Consider the following 18,219-nt stretch of genomic DNA (forward strand, 5'->3'; position numbering starts at 1 on the left):
CTCCCTGCGGTCTAACTTCTTGAGTTCTTTGTTTATTTTGGATATAAGGCCTCTATCTGTTGTAGGATTGGTAAAGATCTTTTCCCAATCTGTTGGTTGCTGTTTTGTCCTAACCACAGTGTCCTTTGCCTTACAGAAGCTTTGCAGTTTTATGATCCCATTTGTCGATTCTTGATCTTAGAGCATAAGCCATTGGTGTTTTGTTCAGGAAATTTTTCCAGTGCCCATGTATTCCAGATGCTCCCCTAGTTTTTCTTCTATTAGTTTGAGTATATCTGGTTTGATGTGGAGGTCCTTGATCCACTTGGACTTAAGCTTTGTACAGGGTGATAAGCATGGATCGATCTGCATTCTTCTACATGTTGACCTCCAGTTGAACCAGCACCATTTGCTGAAAATGCTATCTTTTTTCCATTGGACGATTTTGGCTCCTTTGTCAAAAATCAAGTGCCCATAGGTGTGTGGGTTCATTTCTGGGTCTTCAATTGTCTTCCATTGGTCTATCTGTCTGTCTCTGTACCAATACCATGCAGTTTTTATCACTATTGCTCTGTAATACTGCTTGAGTTCAGGGATAGTGATTCCCCCTGATATCCTTTTATTGTTTAGGATAGATTTAGCTATCCTGGGTTTTTTGTTATTCCAGATGAATTTGCAGATTGTTCTAACTCTTTGAAGAATTGGATTGTTATTTTGATGGGGATTGCATTGAATCTGTAGATCGCTTTTGGTAAAATGTCCATTTTTACTATATTAATCCTGCCAATCCATGAGCATGGGAGATGTTTCCATCTTCTGAGGTGTTCTTCAATTTCTTTCTTCAGAGTCTTGAAGTTCTTATTGTACAAATCTTTTACCTGCTTGGTTAAAGTCACACCGAGGTACTTTATATTATTTGGGTCTATTATAAAGCGTGTCATTTCCCGAATTTCTTTCTTGGCTTGTTTCTCTTTTGTGTAGAGGAAGGCTACTGAGTTATTTGAGTTAATTTTATACCCAGCCACTTTGCCGAAGTTGTTTATCAGCTTTAGTAGTTCTCTTGTGGAACTTTTGCGATCACTTAAATGTACTACCATATCATCTGCAAATAGTGATATTTTGACTTCTTCTTTTCCAATCTGTATCCCTTTTGCCTCCTTTTGTTGTCTAATTGCTCTGGCTAGAAATTCAAGAACTGTATTGAATAAGTAGGGAGAGAGTGGGCAGCCTTGTCTAGTCCCTGATTTTAGTGGGATTGCTTTAAGTTTGTCTCCATTTAGTTTAATGTTAGCAACTGGTTTGCTGTATATGGCTTTTACTATGTTTAGGTATGGGCCTTGAATTCCTATTCTTTCCAGGACTTTTATCATGAAGGGGTGTTGAATTTTGTCAAATGCTTTCTCAACATCTAATGAAATGATCATGTGGTTTTGTTCTTTCAGTTTGTTTATATAATGGATCACATTGATGGTTTTCCATATATTAAACCATCCCTGCATGCCTGGAATGAAGCCTACCTGATCATGGTGGATGATTGTTTTGATGTGCTCTTAGATTCGGTTTTCCAGAATTTTATTGAGTATTTTTGCGTCTATATTCATAAGGGAAATTGGTCTGAATTTCTCTTTCTTTGTTGGGTCTTTGTGTGGTTTAGGTATAAGAGTAATTGTGGCTTCATAGAAGGACTTTGGTAGTGCTCCATCTGTTTCAATTTTGTGGAATAGTTTGGCTAATATTGGTATGAGGTCTTCTATGAAGGTCTGATAGAATTCTGCACTAAACCTGTCTGGACCTGGGCTCTTTTTGGTTGGGAGACCTTTAATGACTGCTTCTATTTCCTTAGGAGTTATGGGGTTATTTAACTGGTTTATCTGTTCCTGATTTAACTTCGGTACCTGGTATCTGTCTAGGAAATTTTCCATTATCTGCAGATTTTCAAGTTTTGTTGAATATAGGCTTTTATAATAAGATCTGATGATTTTTTGAATTTCCTCTGAATCTGTAGTTATGTCTCCCTTTTTATTTCTGATTTTGTTAATTTGGACACACTCTCTGTGTCTTCTCGTTAGTCTGGCTAAGGGTTTATCTGTCCCGTTGATTTTCTCAAAGAACCAACTTTTGGTTCTGTTGATTCTTTCTATGGTCCTCTTTTTTTCTACTTGGTTGATTTCAGCTCTGAGTTTGATTATTTCCTGCCTTCTACTCCTCCAGGGTGTATTTGCTTCTTTTTGTTCTAGAGCTTTTAGGTGTGCTGTCAAGCTGCTGATATATGATCTCTCCTGTTTCTTTCTGCAGGTACTAAGAACTATGAGTTTTCCTCTTAGCACAGCTTTAATTGTGTCCCATACGTGTGGGTATGTCGTACCTTCATTTTCATTAAATTCTAAGAAATCTTTAATTTCTTTCTTTATTTCTTCCTTGCCCAGGTTATCGTTTAGTATATTGGACCATCCTTTCATCCCTGGGCTGAAGCCTAACTGATCATGATGGGTGATTATTTTGATGTGTTCTTGTATTCACTTTGCAAGATTTTTATTGAGTATTTTTACATCAATAATCATAAGGGTAAATGGTCTCAAGTTCTCTTTCTTTGTTGGATTTTTGTGTGGTTTAGTTATAAGAGTAACTGTGGTTTCAAAGAAGGAATTTGGTAGTGCTCTGCTTATTTCTATTTTGGGAACTAATCTGGATAGTGTTGATATGAGGTCTTCTATGAAGGCCTGATAGAATTCTGCAGTAAATTCATGGAGTCCTGGGTTCTCTTTGGTTGGGAGACTCTTAATAACTGCTTCTACTTCTTTAGGAATTATGGTGTTGTTTAGATGTTTATCTGTTTTTGATTTAACTTTAGTACCTTGTATTTGTCTAGAAAATTGTCTATTTCCTCCAGATTTTCCAGTTTTGTTGAATATATGCCTTTGTAGTGGGATCCGTTGATATTTTTAATTTCCTCAGATTTTTTGTTATGTCTCCCTTTTCCCTTCTGATTTTGTTAATTTGGATACACTCTGGGTATTCTTGCTAAGGGTTTATCTATCTTGTTGATTTTGTCGAAGAACCAGCTCCTGCTTTTGTTGATTCTTTGTGTACTCCTTTTTTTTTAAAACTTGGATGATTTTAGCTCTTAGTTTTATTATTTCTTCCCTTCTATTCCTCTTGTGTGTATTTACTTCTTTTGGCTGTAGACATTTTAGATGTGCTGTCAAGCTGCTGAGTATGCTCTCTCCTGTTTCTTTTGGGGGCACTCAGAGCTATTTTTCCTTTTAGTACTGCTCTCACTGTGTCCTAAATGTTTGGGTGTGTTGTATCTTCATTTTCATTAAATTCTACGAAATCTTTTTTTTAAAACTGGCATTATTTATTTATTTTTTGGCTTGTGAAACTTCCTTAATTTGTTGATGTAGCAAACAAATTTCAACTCTGCTATGCAAATGACAGAAGAAATGTGCTCAGCAATTAACTTTAGAGTTCAATTTCATACAGGCAACATGCTATATGTGAAAAAATTACTAACTGAACTACAGGTATTAAATACTGAAAAAAAATTAACAGTTTATTTTAATTTATCTTATTTAACAATCTAAGAAGTTCACGGCCATCAGCAGTTCCAGTGCAATTTCAGGTGCAATTGGGAATTCAGGAATTTCAGTGGAGCTGTTAGTATAGCGGACCTTGTAGGTAAAATACATGCACACTTTCGATAGCACATGTGAAGGGATCTCTCTAAAGTTGACCTCATTGGTTTCATTCTCCGCAAACTGACCTGGACCACTCAACATGGCCTTTATTGTTCCTGATGTTAATGCATGTTCTCTTTTTACAATAAATTCATGACCATCAGAAGATATTAATTTCACATACATGGCATCAGGGCCTTCACAGCCACCATAGGTTTTCTCCTCTCCATCCATTATGTTCTTATAAAATTCTACTTGATCCCAGAGGAACTTACTAGTTTCCTGGCGAGGCCGAGAAGCAGTCATCTAGTAACTTGCATCCGAAGGAAGTGCTAAGAAATCTTTAATTTCTATCATTAATTCTTCCTTGACCAAGTTTTCATTGAGTAGTGTGTTGTTAAACTTCAATGTATCTGAGGGCATTCTGTCATTATTGTTTTTATTGAAGACCAGCCTTTGTCCATGGTGATCTGATAGGACAAATAGAATTATTTCTATCTTCCTGTATCTATTGATGCCTATTTTTTTGACAAATCATATGGTCAATTTTCGAGGAGGTACTATGAGGTACTGAGAAGAATATAAATCCTTTTGTTTTATTATTTAATGTTCTATAAATATTTGTTAAATCCATTTAGTATATAACTTCTGTTAGTTTCTCTATGTCGCTGTTTAATTTCTGTTTCTCTTACCTGTCCATTGATGAGAATGTGGTGTTGAAAGTGGACAGATGTGTCTGTCTGTCCTCTGGTCTCAGGATGTTCCATACTTCTTGGTGTTTAGCTCTCTTCTCCGTGGGATTTGAGATCAGGGAGCAGTGTGATGGGCTAGGCCCTCATTCGTATTTCATATTTTTTTGCTTGAAGGGGAATTGATGGCACACCAGCATATTTTTCCGAAGTCCACATGCTTCCTAATCATTTTGTTATTTTAAGGTGTTTATTAGTTGTTAAGGTAGAGCTTCATATAAATAATACAAGAATGAATTATAGTTTGAAAATATTCTTATGCTTATTGAATATTTTCTTCAAACTCTGATTTGTCCAACTATAGTTTTTCATTCTGTCAGTCCATTTATTCCTCACATGTAATTAAATGTCTATTGTGTATAATACACATTTTAATATATCTCAAGGTCGGGTTGGGGATTTGGCTCAGTGGTAGAGCCCTTGCCTAGCAAGCACAAGGTCCTGGGTTCGGTCCCCAGCTCCGAAAAAAAAATATATCTCAAGGTCTTCCCATTCTTAAACCTTTATGTTTCTCTGCCCAGTCAAGCTTCCTTACATCATATAAATGTAAATATAGCATGAAATGAACCTTGCTTTTTGGAACTCTCATTTCATTTTGCTGAAACCTTTTTGAATCTCATATGTAGGAGATTGGATGCCATAGTTTATCTCCTTCTACTTATATTTACCAAATTTAGTGTAAGTCCAGGGACACATTGACCATTTTAAAACAAAATGGAAGGTCCTGCTTTGCTACGTTTTTGCTCCCGGGTTAACATGGATACTTTATTTATTACCTAAGCAATATGTTGTGATCATAATGGTAGCAAATATAGAAAGCTTAATCGTGGGCATAAAAAATGAAATTTGGATTGAAAAAGTCAAAGTATTGGTGACTGGGGATTTCAATTTTCATTTGTTTATAAAATTTACAGTGAAACAAGTGGTCTGTAGATCTGCATCTGTAGATCATGCCTATGATGTATCAATCATCTATCTTAAGAAGCACAACATGTCAGTCACCCACAAGTCATACAGCTTATCAAAAATCTGTCCCCAACACCTACATCATCCAAAGTAAAAGCCCACAGCCTGGCAACCATCCATAAGAATTGCCCATGTCCTGTCAGTCATCCACTGGAAATCCCCTCACCCTGTCAATCATCTACCAGCAACTCACAAAACCTGTCAGTCATCCAGAAGAAATTATCACAGTCTGTCAATCAGACATAACAAATGGCCATAGTCTGTTAATCAACCACAGGACATGGCGGCTAACTTATATACAAACCTCTCAGAGCCGGTCAGTCATACATTAGAAACTCCCATAGCCAGTCATTCAATGGAGAGACCCACAGCCTGTCAGTCTTTCACAACATATCTCAAAGCCTGTGGATTATTCATAGGTAGTGTCAACAGCCTATCACTCAGCCCCAGGAAACATATACCAACTTTGTCACTTGTCCAAAGGACAAGCCTACACTCTATCTGTCATTCATAGGAAATACCTACACCCTGTCCATCATTGATAAGAAATAGCCAAAGCCTGTCAACCATACATAGTATGTATCTACCATTGTTCAGTATGCATAACAAATATGCACAGACTTTCAGTCAGTCCTCCATGGTAAATGACTGCTACATGAAATCATCCATAGAAAGTACCCACAACCTGTAAGGCATTCATAGGAAAAACCAACAACCTGTCAATCATCTGTAGGAAAGAGTTGCCTGTTTGTCAGCTACATGGCACACCCCCAACTTGGTAGTCATCTGGGGGAAAAATCTACATCCTATCAATAACCCATAGGAATTGCCCATAGCCTTAGAACCATTTATAAGAAATTTCAATATCCTTTCAAACAGCCACAGTAAAGTCAACAGCCTCTCAGTCATCTATTAGAAACACACACAGTCTGTCAGTCATCCACAGATCACATACATTGCGTGAGAGTCATCCATAGGAAAAGCTAAGTGCCTGTCATGCATACAAAGGAAATGAACACAACCAGTAAATCATGCATAGGAATCTCCAACAGTCTGTCAGTTATCAAGAGAAAATTCACACAGTCTTTCAATGTCGGGGCCAGCACCAACAGGGTACCTAGAATCGGGCGAAAGCCTGCGGGATGAAAGAAGCACACACACACAGGTTATTCGTGTCAAGCCAGAAGAGGAAGAGAGCTCCTGGTTTCTTTATTGACCAAACTATATATCCAAAGAACACCACTTAGCAGGTATCTGTCAAGCACAGTGGGGAACCCTGGCTGAGACTTCGGTAACAAAGGACCAACTATGTGGCCTGAATAAATTAGGGAAATAACCAGGAAGGCCAGCCTAATTCTGACTCAGGTGAGAAGTACCCGGCCAGACTGTTCCCAGTTGGGGACAAAAGGCTTCCACATGCAAGGGCAGGGCTCAGCAGGGGTCAAACCTTGTTGGAGACCCAGAAGGGTCTTGTTCAGGCTGACAACATTCTGTGAATGTAAACTTCTTGTGCCACACAGTGACAAAGCAACCAGGCCCAAATCCAATACAGCTCCCACATTTCAATTATTCAACAGTATACAATTAAGATTAAACAGAAAAATTTCCAAAATCCGCAACCCTCACACACTGATATCATAAATAGGGACATGATAAACCTGGGAGACAGCACACAATAAATCATGCCGAGAGCAAAGATTCATCTCTGCCTCAGGCTCCTCTCCTACATCATTCAGGTCTCAGGTTTGCCATGCAGAGCCGATTCTGTTACCATGCCTGCTTGAAATCAAATGGGGAGATGTTTGTGATGATGAACTTCGTCAATTTATTCTAATAGCTTTATAAAAATCATGTAGTGAAGGAAGCGCAGGATTTTGTTTCTGTTGACAGCACATTTTCAGAAGGGTTTAGTCTACTGTTTTTCTGCATACGTTAGCTAATTCTTCAGAGCTCCTGATAAAGCAGAAGATTGTATAATAGGAAAACAAGGCAGGAAGTGTATGTCCATTCAAGAGTCCTATCTCACCTTATTTCAATTATATTGACAATAGCAAAAGGAAACGTCAGAAAAATGAAAGGAAATGCCTCATTTTGAATATGATCACAGTTTGCCATTGAAAGAAACACAGATGTTTAAACAATATGCACATAGAATTAATATTTAATTAATGAATTCTAGTGACAGGTTTACAACTTGCCTCAAAGGTTTACATTCCTTTCTTTTATTCAGTATTTTTTCCTCCATCTTTATTAACTTGGGTATTTCTTATTTAAATTTCAACTGTTATTTCCTTTGCCAGTTTCTAGGCCAAATCCCCCAACCACTCCCCTTCCCCTACTATATGAGTGTTACCATCCCCATCTTCCCCTGTTACTGCCCTCCCCCCAATAATCACGTTCACTGAGGGTTCAGTCATGGCAGGACCTAGGGCTTCCCCTTCCACTGGTGCTCTTACTAGGCTATTCATTGCTACCTATGCAGTTGGAGCCCAGAATCAGTCCATGTATAGTCTTTGGGTAGTGGCTTAGTCCCTGGAAGCTCTGGTTGGTTGGCATTGTTGTTCATATGGCGTCTCATCCCCTTCAATCTCTTTCAGTCCTTTCTCTGATTCCTTCAACGGGGGTCCTGTTCTCAGTTCAGTGGTTTGCTGTTCGCGTTCGCCAATGTTTTTGCCTTATTCTGGCTGTGTCTCCCAGGAAAGATCTATATCTGGTTCCTGTCAGCCTGCACTTCTTTGCTTCATCCATCTTATCTAGTTTGGTGGCTGTATATTTACGGGCCACATGTGAGGCAGGCTCTGAATGGGTGTTCCTTCAGCCTCTGTTCTAAACTTTGCATCCCTATTCCCTCCCAAGGGTACTCTTGTTCCCCTTTTAACGAAGGAGTGAAGCAATCACATTTTGGTCATCCCTCTTGAATTTCATGTGTTCTATGCATCTAGGGTAATTCGAGCATTTGGGCTAATATCTACTTATCAATGAGTGCATACATACCATGTGTGTTTTTCTGTGATTGGGTTACCTCACTCAGGATATTTTCCAGTTCCATCCACTTGCCTTTGAATTTCATAAAGTCATTGTTTTTTGATATCTGAGTAGTCTACATGTTTATGTGAAGGCTGTTAGTTTAAGACTGACTGCCATGCAGCTAAGATCAGGGTCTTAAAGCCCACACCCACAGTGACATGCCTATTCCAACAGGGTCACAACTTCTAATACTGCTACTTCCTCGGCTTCACACATACAAACCATCAGACCCAGGATACAGTTCAATATAATAAAGACAAGATAAGAATGGTACACAGCAAATATCATTCTAAAATATTTATGCCAAGCATTCACACTAAATCAGAAATCAGAAATGTGAAAAATATATTTGATCTTCCCCTGTTCAATAAAATCATTGAAGTCTTAGCTAGAATAACAGCACAAGTGAATGTGATAGATGTACACCCTTGAAAGAATGAAGCCAATGTCACTTTATTTAGGCCTGGGTGGTTGATATACACAAAAGACTCTAAAGCCTCCACCAAAATTCCCCTGCAGCTATTCAATTGTTCAGCATTGTATTAGAGGAAAAGCAATGCATAAAACCAAGTTAGTTTCCTAAATTCAAATACCCAGCACACTCTGCAAATAAGCAAACTAACAGATTCTCACAGATATTATAGATTAAATATAACCAAGGAATTGAATGACTTGTACAGTAAAAACTCTAAACTTAACGTAAATTAACAGAAGAAGATACAGTAACATGGAAAGGCCCCACGCTCCTAGGTCAGAAGGATTAATATGATGGAGTTGGATGTGATGGTTTATATTTCCTTGGCTCAGGGGTGGCACTATTAGAAGCGTGGTCCTGTTGGAGTAGGTGTGGCCCTGTTGGAGTAGGTGTGCGACTGTGTGTAAGGGGTTTAACACACTCATCCTAGCTGCCTAGAAGGCAGTATTCTGCAGGACCATCCAGATGAAGATCTACAGCTCTCAGATCCTCCTTCACCATGTCTGATTGGTGGCTGCAGTGATCCTGCTGTGATGATAACAGGTCTGAACCTCTGAGGCTGTAAACCAGCCCTAATGAAATGGTTTCCTTTTAAGAGTTTCATTGGCCATGGTGTCTGTTCACACAACTAAAGTCCTACGTAAGACAGTGGCCATAACACAAAAATTTATCTAGATAATCTGTGCAACCCCCTAAGAATACCAACACGATTCTTTAATGACATTTAGAAATCCATCATTAATTTAATAGGTCAATATAAAGGAGCCATGTAGGTCACACAGTCATCAACATTAGCGCAGCTTGAGCCCTCACCGGCACAGATTTGGAGTTAATACACCATAGAGGTAAAGCAATAATGAAATCTGCAACAGTATTCAAAGGCTCATAGGTTGGGAAACATAATTAAGCATCTGTCCATAAATTTGTACACAGACAGCCATGAGTCATTGAACACCCCTGTCTGGGTTCAGGTAAAGCAGATGTCTACCCTTCAAGAGACTAGAGGCTCCAGGAAGCTTATACATATGGTGGAGTTGCTGGGCTGGGTATATCCTTGTGGAGGAGACAAGGGGTAGGGGGAGGAGGTATGCAATATTGAGATGTGGGACTGTCAGGGGGTGGATTGGGAGGGGAATGAAATCTGAAGTGTAAAAGTAAATAAATAAAAAATGGCTATCTTGCTGATAGCAATCTACTGATTCAATACAATCTATCAAAATTCCAATTCAATCCTTCATAGAGTCAGAAAGATGAATTTGGAAATTCACTTGGAATAACAAAAAAAAAAAAAACAAGGATAGAGAAAACTATCCTCAACATAAAGAAATAATAACAATAAAAGATAGAATCACCGTCCTTGACCTCAAGCTGTATTACAGAGCAATAGTTTTAAAAACTGTATGGTATTAAAACAGAGACAAGCAGGTAGATCAATGTAATAGAATTGAGGACACAGAAATGAACAAATACTCCTATGGTCCCTTGATGTTTGACAGGAAATATAACCATACAGTAGAAAAAAGATAGCTTTTTCAATAATTGTTGCTGGATTAACTGGAAGTTCGCACCCAGAAGAATGCAAATTGATCTTCTTCCCTAGTGCAAAGCTCAAGGGCAAGTGGATCAAGGACATCCACATAAAAAGAAAACACTCAAAGCCATAGGGGAAACTGTGGAGAAAAGCCTCGAACGTAGGGACTCTGCGGAAATTTTCCTGAAAAGAAACACCAATGGCTTCTGCTCAAGGACTTTCAAATGGGACCTCATAATATTGCAAAGCTTCTCCAAGGCAAAGGATACTCTCTTTAGGACAAAACGGCAACCAAGAGATTGGGAAAAGGTCTTCACCTATCCTACATTCAATAGAGGTCTAATATCCAATATATACTAAGAACTCAAGAACTTAAACTCCAGAGAGCCAAATAATCCTATTAGAGAAATGGATATAGAACTAAACAGAGAAATCTCAGCTGAGGAATATCGAATAACTGAAAAGTACCTGTAGAAATGTTCTTCAACAATCTTAGTCATTAGGGGAATGCAAATCAAAACAATGCTGAGATTCTACTTCACACCCCTCAGAGTGGCTAGGAACAAAACTCAGGTGACCACAGATTCTGACAAGAATGTGGAGAAAGCAGAACACTCCTCCACTGTTACTTGGATAGCGAGCTGGTACAACTGCTCTGGTAAATCAGCTGGGGGTTTCCTCAGAAAATTGGACATAGTACTACCTGAGGACCCAGGTATACCCATTTCTGGGCATAGAGCCAATAGATGCTCCAACATATAACAGACAAACATGCTCCAGTAAGTCCATGGCAGCCTTATTTTTAATAGCTAGAATCTGGGAAGACCCCAGAAGTCCATCAACAAAAGAATGGATACAGAGAATGTGGTACAATTACACAAACGCAGTACTTCTCCGCTATTAAAAAACAATGACTTCATGAAATTCATAGGGAAAAGGATGGAACTAGAAAATATCATCTTGAGTGAGGTGACCCCAGAAAATAACACAGATGGTGTGCACTCACTGATAAGTGAATAGTAGCCCCAAAGCTCAAATGAGCCAAGGTGCAATCCACAGATCACATAAAGCTCAAGAAGAAGGACAACCAAAATGTCTATGTGTCAGTATTTCTTAGAAGGGGAAACAAAAATATTTATAGCAGGAAATATGAAGCCAAAATTTAGAGAAGAGATTGAAGGAAAGTATATATTAATTAACTAATTAATTAAAAAATAAAAATTAAAAATAAATCCATGGTATATGGGGAATTGACAGCATGTTAACAAATTATACTGATGAATAGAGACAGCTTCATGGAGAAGACAGAAACTTGGTCCATTACACAGAACAAGCACAAAAGTCAATGCCACATGCATCATGGAACAAAACATAAGACTTCATACCACAGATGTGGGAGATGAGAAAATAGGAAATATGTTTGACTTCGCTGTGCAGAATGGTACTTCCTGAACATTACTCCTATAGCATAGAGAATAAAAACATCCATTCATAAATCATACCTCCTGAAATTTAAAACATGGCATAAATCAATGATCATCATCATTTAGCTGAAAATGATGCCTCTACCATTCGTAAAAATCTTAATAGATTCCTATAAAAAATAAGTATATTTACTCTATAAACACAAGAAAAACCTTATCTATTAAGCTTCACACCTACCAAGTAGCATTCATGATACATAAAGTAGTCTGCATGATTTCAGAACAGAAATGCAAACATGGTTATCCCAAAGCTACAAATACTGCAAAGTAAACCAGTTACTGGCTCTTAAGATGTTCTGGTACAGTAGTGGAACACATATTATGGAAATAATTCTATTTCCTGATTCTATTTCAGACACACTCTATGTGATGGAAGCCAGGCCTGAAACTGCTAAAGCAGCCAAAACCCTAAGAGTAGATATGTCCTAAGCCAAGAGGAAAACTCAGTACTCTTATCCGTATCAATGAAATGACTGTCATAGCTATAGATCTGTGTTTGGAACCCTCATTAGAAAAGCATCATCTTCTTGTAGGCTATAGACACTAACACAGAGACCCCAACCTGGAAAGTGTACAGAGAAGGTGGTAACTCCATTTTAAATGGGATGACTCCTTTACGTCTCTCCCTCAAGACTTCATTATCTCTATAGCAAATAAACGTAGAGATTCTAAGAGATTGGGGTGATAGATTACTGTAGTGAGTGACTTACAGACATAATACCAAGTCCCTAGTAAAAGAGAAGAAAAAACAACATGGAATCTGAGAAGTAATACTAAGAAGTCAATAGGATTCAAACAAGGAATTGCTGAGTGGATGAAGGTAGAGGTCAGTACTTTCCCTTTCGTGCATTCAGAGGACCTGTGGGAGCATCACCTAAGGACGGCACAATGGCACCAGCCACCCTGGGTTTCCCTTCAGTATTTAGGTATTTTAGTAATATCTGCAATTTAATGAGTATAAATATCCTCCACTTGGGAAGACAGATGTGATGTTTGGATTCCACTGAGCATGGATGTTTGTTAAAATTTATTCTCAGTCTAATAGGTCAGGTCTGCACCTGAAGGGTGCACTGTGCACTCACTGATTTTGGTGAACAGGATTTTATGTGTGAAAAGAACAAATACTTCTCACGCACTTACCAGATGACACAATCCAGGAGATTGGAACCTTGATCAAGGAGAATCCATGTCTCTGTGACTGCAGTGTCCTGGAGGTGACTCATTTGTCCTTCTTTGCCATCGGGCAGGCAGCAGGCCAATACCATGACAGTAGATGTATCCATGTCCAAGGTGATCCTTAGTGAAGCTCAGTTTTTTTCAGAGATAAAGTGACGTCACGAACAGCAGATGACGTTTGCAGACATGACAATTTATGGAGTCTGGTCTGCATACGCTGTAAAGTTGTAAAAGAAAGCCAGCACAGCACTGTTAGTAAAACAGTCCAAGGAGAGCAGTGGGCCTCTGATTTGTGAGGGTTTATCATGAGATTGCTAAGTAGGACTCCCTCTTGTCAAAGACTCTGCTGCTAGTCCTAGTGACTCATCCTATGAGTGTTGACCTAAACTGTTTGCCTTTTAATTAAGAGTTTCCCATTAAGAATATCCTAGTAAGAGCACTAGTGGAAGGGGAAGCCCTGGATCCTGCTAAGACTGAACCCCCAGTGAACTAGATTGTTGGGGGGAGGGCGGCAATGGGGGGAGGATGGGGAGGGGAACACCCATAAAGAAGGGGAGGGGCAGGGATTAGGGGGATGTTTTCCTGGAAACCAGGAAAGGGAATAACATTCGAAATGTATATAAGAAATACTCAAGTTAATTAAAAAAAAGAAAGAGTTTCCCATGAAAATGTTCTAAGTGAAAGCCACAATTTTCTATACTCTTTATTACATCAGTAGCTTTTTAGTGTATTTTTCAAGTGAAAACCAGTCTTCAACTGGTACTCTTTAAAACTTCAGGAGCTCCTTCTAGTACCTGATGGAATTAGGATGCCCCATTCTGTGTGGGGTGTTTTCAGCAAAGGCCCCTGTATTGGACTCATGACTGCTAGCATTTGTTCCATCCATAAGACCTAGTTTTACAGGAATGCCCCCAAAATTCACTCTTCCATCCTCTCTGACTCTGCTCAACAGCAGCACTGGAGCCTTGGAGGCTAGGATGCTGGTTGATTTTAAGCAACTCTACAAAATGTGGATATAATCTGGGAAAAGTGAATCACAGTAGAGGTATCTTCTCCATCACATTGTCCTGAGGGCAAGTCTGAAGCTCATTTTTTTTTGTGATTGATGTATAATTGCCCTGCTAAGTGTAAAAGACAAAAGAGAGAACCCCAAATGGTCCAGCATGATGAATGGGTAAACAGAGTTTATCATATTGATACAATGGACTAGTCTCTAGAGATGGACAGAGGCATTGACACTATCTTATGATAAAAGAAGCTATTATTTAATGACCAAGAAAGGGGATATTTCTATATTAGATGACTTCATTTTTGTTAAATATGCAAAATGACCTGGTTGGTGGGGGCATAGAAATTTATCCCAGCACTCAGGAAGCAGAGGCATGTAGATTTTCACGAGTTTGGGGCCAGCCTAGTCTACAGAGGTAGATTCAGGACAGCCAGAACTACACACACTCAAACACACACACACACAGAGAGAGAGAGAGAGAGAGAGAGAGAGAGAGAGAGAGAGAGAGAGAGAGAGAGAGAGAGAAAGGGGGTGGGCAGAGACAAACTTTCTTGAAAATCAACCAATCACTCACACAAGGAATCAATTAAACAAACAAAAACCTCAAAAAACTAGACACCAAAAAACCAATCAATCTATCAAACAATGTCAGAAGCAACAGCAGCAGCAGCAACAACAACAATGACAACAACAACAACGACGACAACATCTACACCAAAAACCAACCGAATGAGACCAAATGTTAGATTGGATTGCAGCCAGTTTACTCATTAACTCAAAGCATCCATGAAACCCAGGCACATCATGGGGTATGGTGTGCTCTACACATCCTGATCTTAAGTTCCTATACTTAAAGTAACACTTCTGTCATTAAAGAGGGATAGGCTGAGCTGGTGCCTAACAAGTTGATAGGGGATAGGATCTGGAGGAATAAAGAGTACCTTCTAATGGCCACAGAGTTTTCTCAAACTTAAAATATTTTTAAAACCAATAGTATAAGTGATGCATAATTTAATGACATAGTAAGAATGCACTCCTAGATTATATACTTGAAAAAGATGAATTTGCTGCATAAGTGTATTACATACCTGTAAACATGTTATTATTGAAAGATTATGCTTCTTTCACATGTATGAATGTTTTGCCTACGTGTCTGTGTGTGCACTATATGTATGTCTGGGCCTGTGAAGATATGAGGGTTCTAGATCACCTATAATTAGATTTGAAGATGCCTTTGAGCTTCTTTGTAGGTGTTACTGTAGGTTTCAGGGTTTGAAGCTGACCGATATTGAGGATTACCTTTGCCCTCCAGTAGCAGACAGGTTACCTTCCAGTATTATGAACTCTGGTTAGTAGTGTGAAGAGTCTAGTTAGACCCCGGCTCAACCTATCCCCCCCTGTGATGACAGAAATGTTATCTTCAGAAGTCAGTCCTGAACATCAGATTGTATAGAGCAACCAATAGTCTTGGCACTGGCTTCTGATGGTCAAGGTTTTCTATAGGATCCTTTGGTTAATGACTCAACAGGTTGTCACCCATTCCTGTTGCTGGATTTGTAACTTGGTGGCACAAGGCTGTTGTGAATGTAATGGAATATGTTTCTTTGTTTTATGTTGGAGCCCTTTTTGTGTATATGCACAGGAGTGTGTAAAGCTGGGTCCTCCAAACAGATTTCCAGAGTTGTCCCAGCTTGCTCTCCCACCTACAAAGGAGGAGTGTTCCTCCTTCTCCAAATCCTCGCCTACCTCTGTTGCCTGAGTTTTGATCTTAGCCATTCTGACTGGTGTGGCATTGAATCACAGGGTGATACTGATTTGCATTTTCTCTGATGACTAAAGATGTTGACCAGTCCTTTAGGTTCTTTTTGGCCATTTGATATTCCTCAATTGAGAATTCTTTGTTTAGCTCTGCTCCCCATTTTGTAATAGAGTAATTTGATTCTCCGGAGTCTAACTACTTGAATTCTATGTGTATATTGGATGTAAGCCTTCTATCAGATGTAGGAATCATAAAAATCTTTTCCAATCTGTTAGTAGCCATTTTTTTCTAATGACAGTACTCTTTGCCTTACAGAAGCTTTGCAATTTGATGAGGTCCCATTTGTTGATTCTTGATCTTGGAGAATAAACTATTGCTGTTCTGTTCAGGAAATTTTCCCAAGTATTCCAGGCTCATGTATTCTAGGCTCTTCCCCATGTTTTCTTCTTTTAAGTTGAGAATATCTGGTTTTATGTGGAGATCCTTGATTTGCTTGGATTTTAACTGTGTACAGGGTGATAAGAAAGGTTTGATTTGCAGTCTACATGCTGAGTGCCAGTTGATTCAGCACCAGTTGTTGAAAAAGCTATCTTTTTCCCACTAGATGGTTTTAGTTCTTTTGTTAAAAATCAAGTGACCATAGGTAGGTGTATGGGTTCATTTCTGGGTCTCCTATTCTATTCCATTGATCTACTTGCCTATCGCTGTACCAGTATCATAACATTTTTATCACTATTGCTCTGTAATACAGCTTAAGGTTAGGGAGGGTGATTCCCCCAGAATTTTTTTTCTGTTTGCCCACTCCTTCCGGATTCCCCGCCTTAGCATTCCGTTCCACTGGGGCTAGAGCCTTGGCAGGACCACGGGCTTCTCCTCTTATTGGTGCCCAACAAGGCCATCCTCTGCTACATATGCAGTTGAAGCCAGGGGTCTTTCCATGTGAACTCTTTAGATGAACGGACATCTGGGTTCTCTCCAGCTCCTGGCTATTGTAAATAAGGCTGTTGTGAATGTAATGGAATATGTTTCTTTGTTTTATGTTGGAGCCCTTTTTGTGTATATGCACAGGAGTGTGTAAAGCTGGGTCCTCCAAACAGATTTCCAGAGTTGTCCCAGCTTGCTCTCCCACCTACAAAGGAGGAGTGTTCCTCCTTCTCCAAATCCTCGCCTACCTCTGTTGCCTGAGTTTTGATCTTAGCCATTCTGACTGGTGTGGCATTGAATCACAGGGTGATACTGATTTGCATTTTCTCTGATGACTAAAGATGTTGACCAGTCCTTTAGGTTCTTTTTGGCCATTTGATATTCCTCAATTGAGAATTCTTTGTTTAGCTCTGCTCCCCATTTTGTAATAGAGTAATTTGATTCTCCGGAGTCTAACTACTTGAATTCTATGTGTATATTGGATGTAAGCCTTCTATCAGATGTAGGAATCATAAAAATCTTTTCCAATCTGTTAGTAGCCATTTTTTTCTAATGACAGTACTCTTTGCCTTACAGAAGCTTTGCAATTTGATGAGGTCCCATTTGTTGATTCTTGATCTTGGAGAATAAACTATTGCTGTTCTGTTCAGGAAATTTTCCCAAGTATTCCAGGCTCATGTATTCTAGGCTCTTCCCCATGTTTTCTTCTTTTAAGTTGAGAATATCTGGTTTTATGTGGAGATCCTTGATTTGCTTGGATTTTAACTGTGTACAGGGTGATAAGAAAGGTTTGATTTGCAGTCTACATGCTGAGTGCCAGTTGATTCAGCACCAGTTGTTGAAAAAGCTATCTTTTTCCCACTAGATGGTTTTAGTTCTTTTGTTAAAAATCAAGTGACCATAGGTAGGTGTATGGGTTCATTTCTGGGTCTCCTATTCTATTCCATTGATCTACTTGCCTATCGCTGTACCAGTATCATAACATTTTTATCACTATTGCTCTGTAATACAGCTTAAGGTTAGGGAGGGTGATTCCCCCAGAATTTTTTTTCTTGTTGAGTATAGTTCTCAGGATCCTGTTTTTTTGTTAATGCAAGTGAATTTCCAAATCGCTCTTTCTACCTCCATGGGGAATGGAGTTAGAATTTTGATGGAGATTGCGTCGAATCAGTAGATTGCTTTTGGACAGATGCCCAATTTTATAATGTTAATCCTGCCAATCTGTGAGAATGGGAGATCTTTCCATCTTATGAGATCTTCTATTCTTTCTTCAGAGACTTGAAGTTCTTACCGAACAGGATTTTCACTTGCTTGGTTAGAGTCACACTGGGTTATTTTATTTTATTTGTGATTATTCTGAAGGTGTTGTTTCCCTAATTCCTTTCTTAGCCTATTCATCCTTTGAATAGAGAAAGGCTACTGATTTGTTTGAGTTAATTTTGTATGCAGCCACTTTGCTGAAT

The 18,219-nt window shown here is 39.0% G+C and overlaps 1 protein-coding gene and 1 pseudogene across 3 annotated transcripts in view; one reads left to right on the forward strand and one right to left on the reverse strand.

Annotated features, from left to right (window-relative positions):
- LOC148000474 (uncharacterized) overlaps window positions 1–18,219 on the forward strand; it is a 78,444-nt gene that overhangs the window by 22,221 nt on the left and 38,004 nt on the right. The window lies entirely within an intron of this gene.
- LOC134482484 (elongin-C-like) lies at window positions 3,552–3,902 on the reverse strand (annotated as a pseudogene). The gene has a single exon (XR_015639742.1). The product of XR_015639742.1 is annotated as an elongin-C-like, transcript variant X2 (transcript).

Source organism: Rattus norvegicus, chromosome 16 (genome assembly GCF_021556685.1).
Source record: "Rattus norvegicus strain SHRSP/BbbUtx chromosome 16, alternate assembly SHRSP_T2T, whole genome shotgun sequence".
Taxonomy (NCBI): domain Eukaryota; kingdom Metazoa; phylum Chordata; class Mammalia; order Rodentia; family Muridae; genus Rattus; species Rattus norvegicus.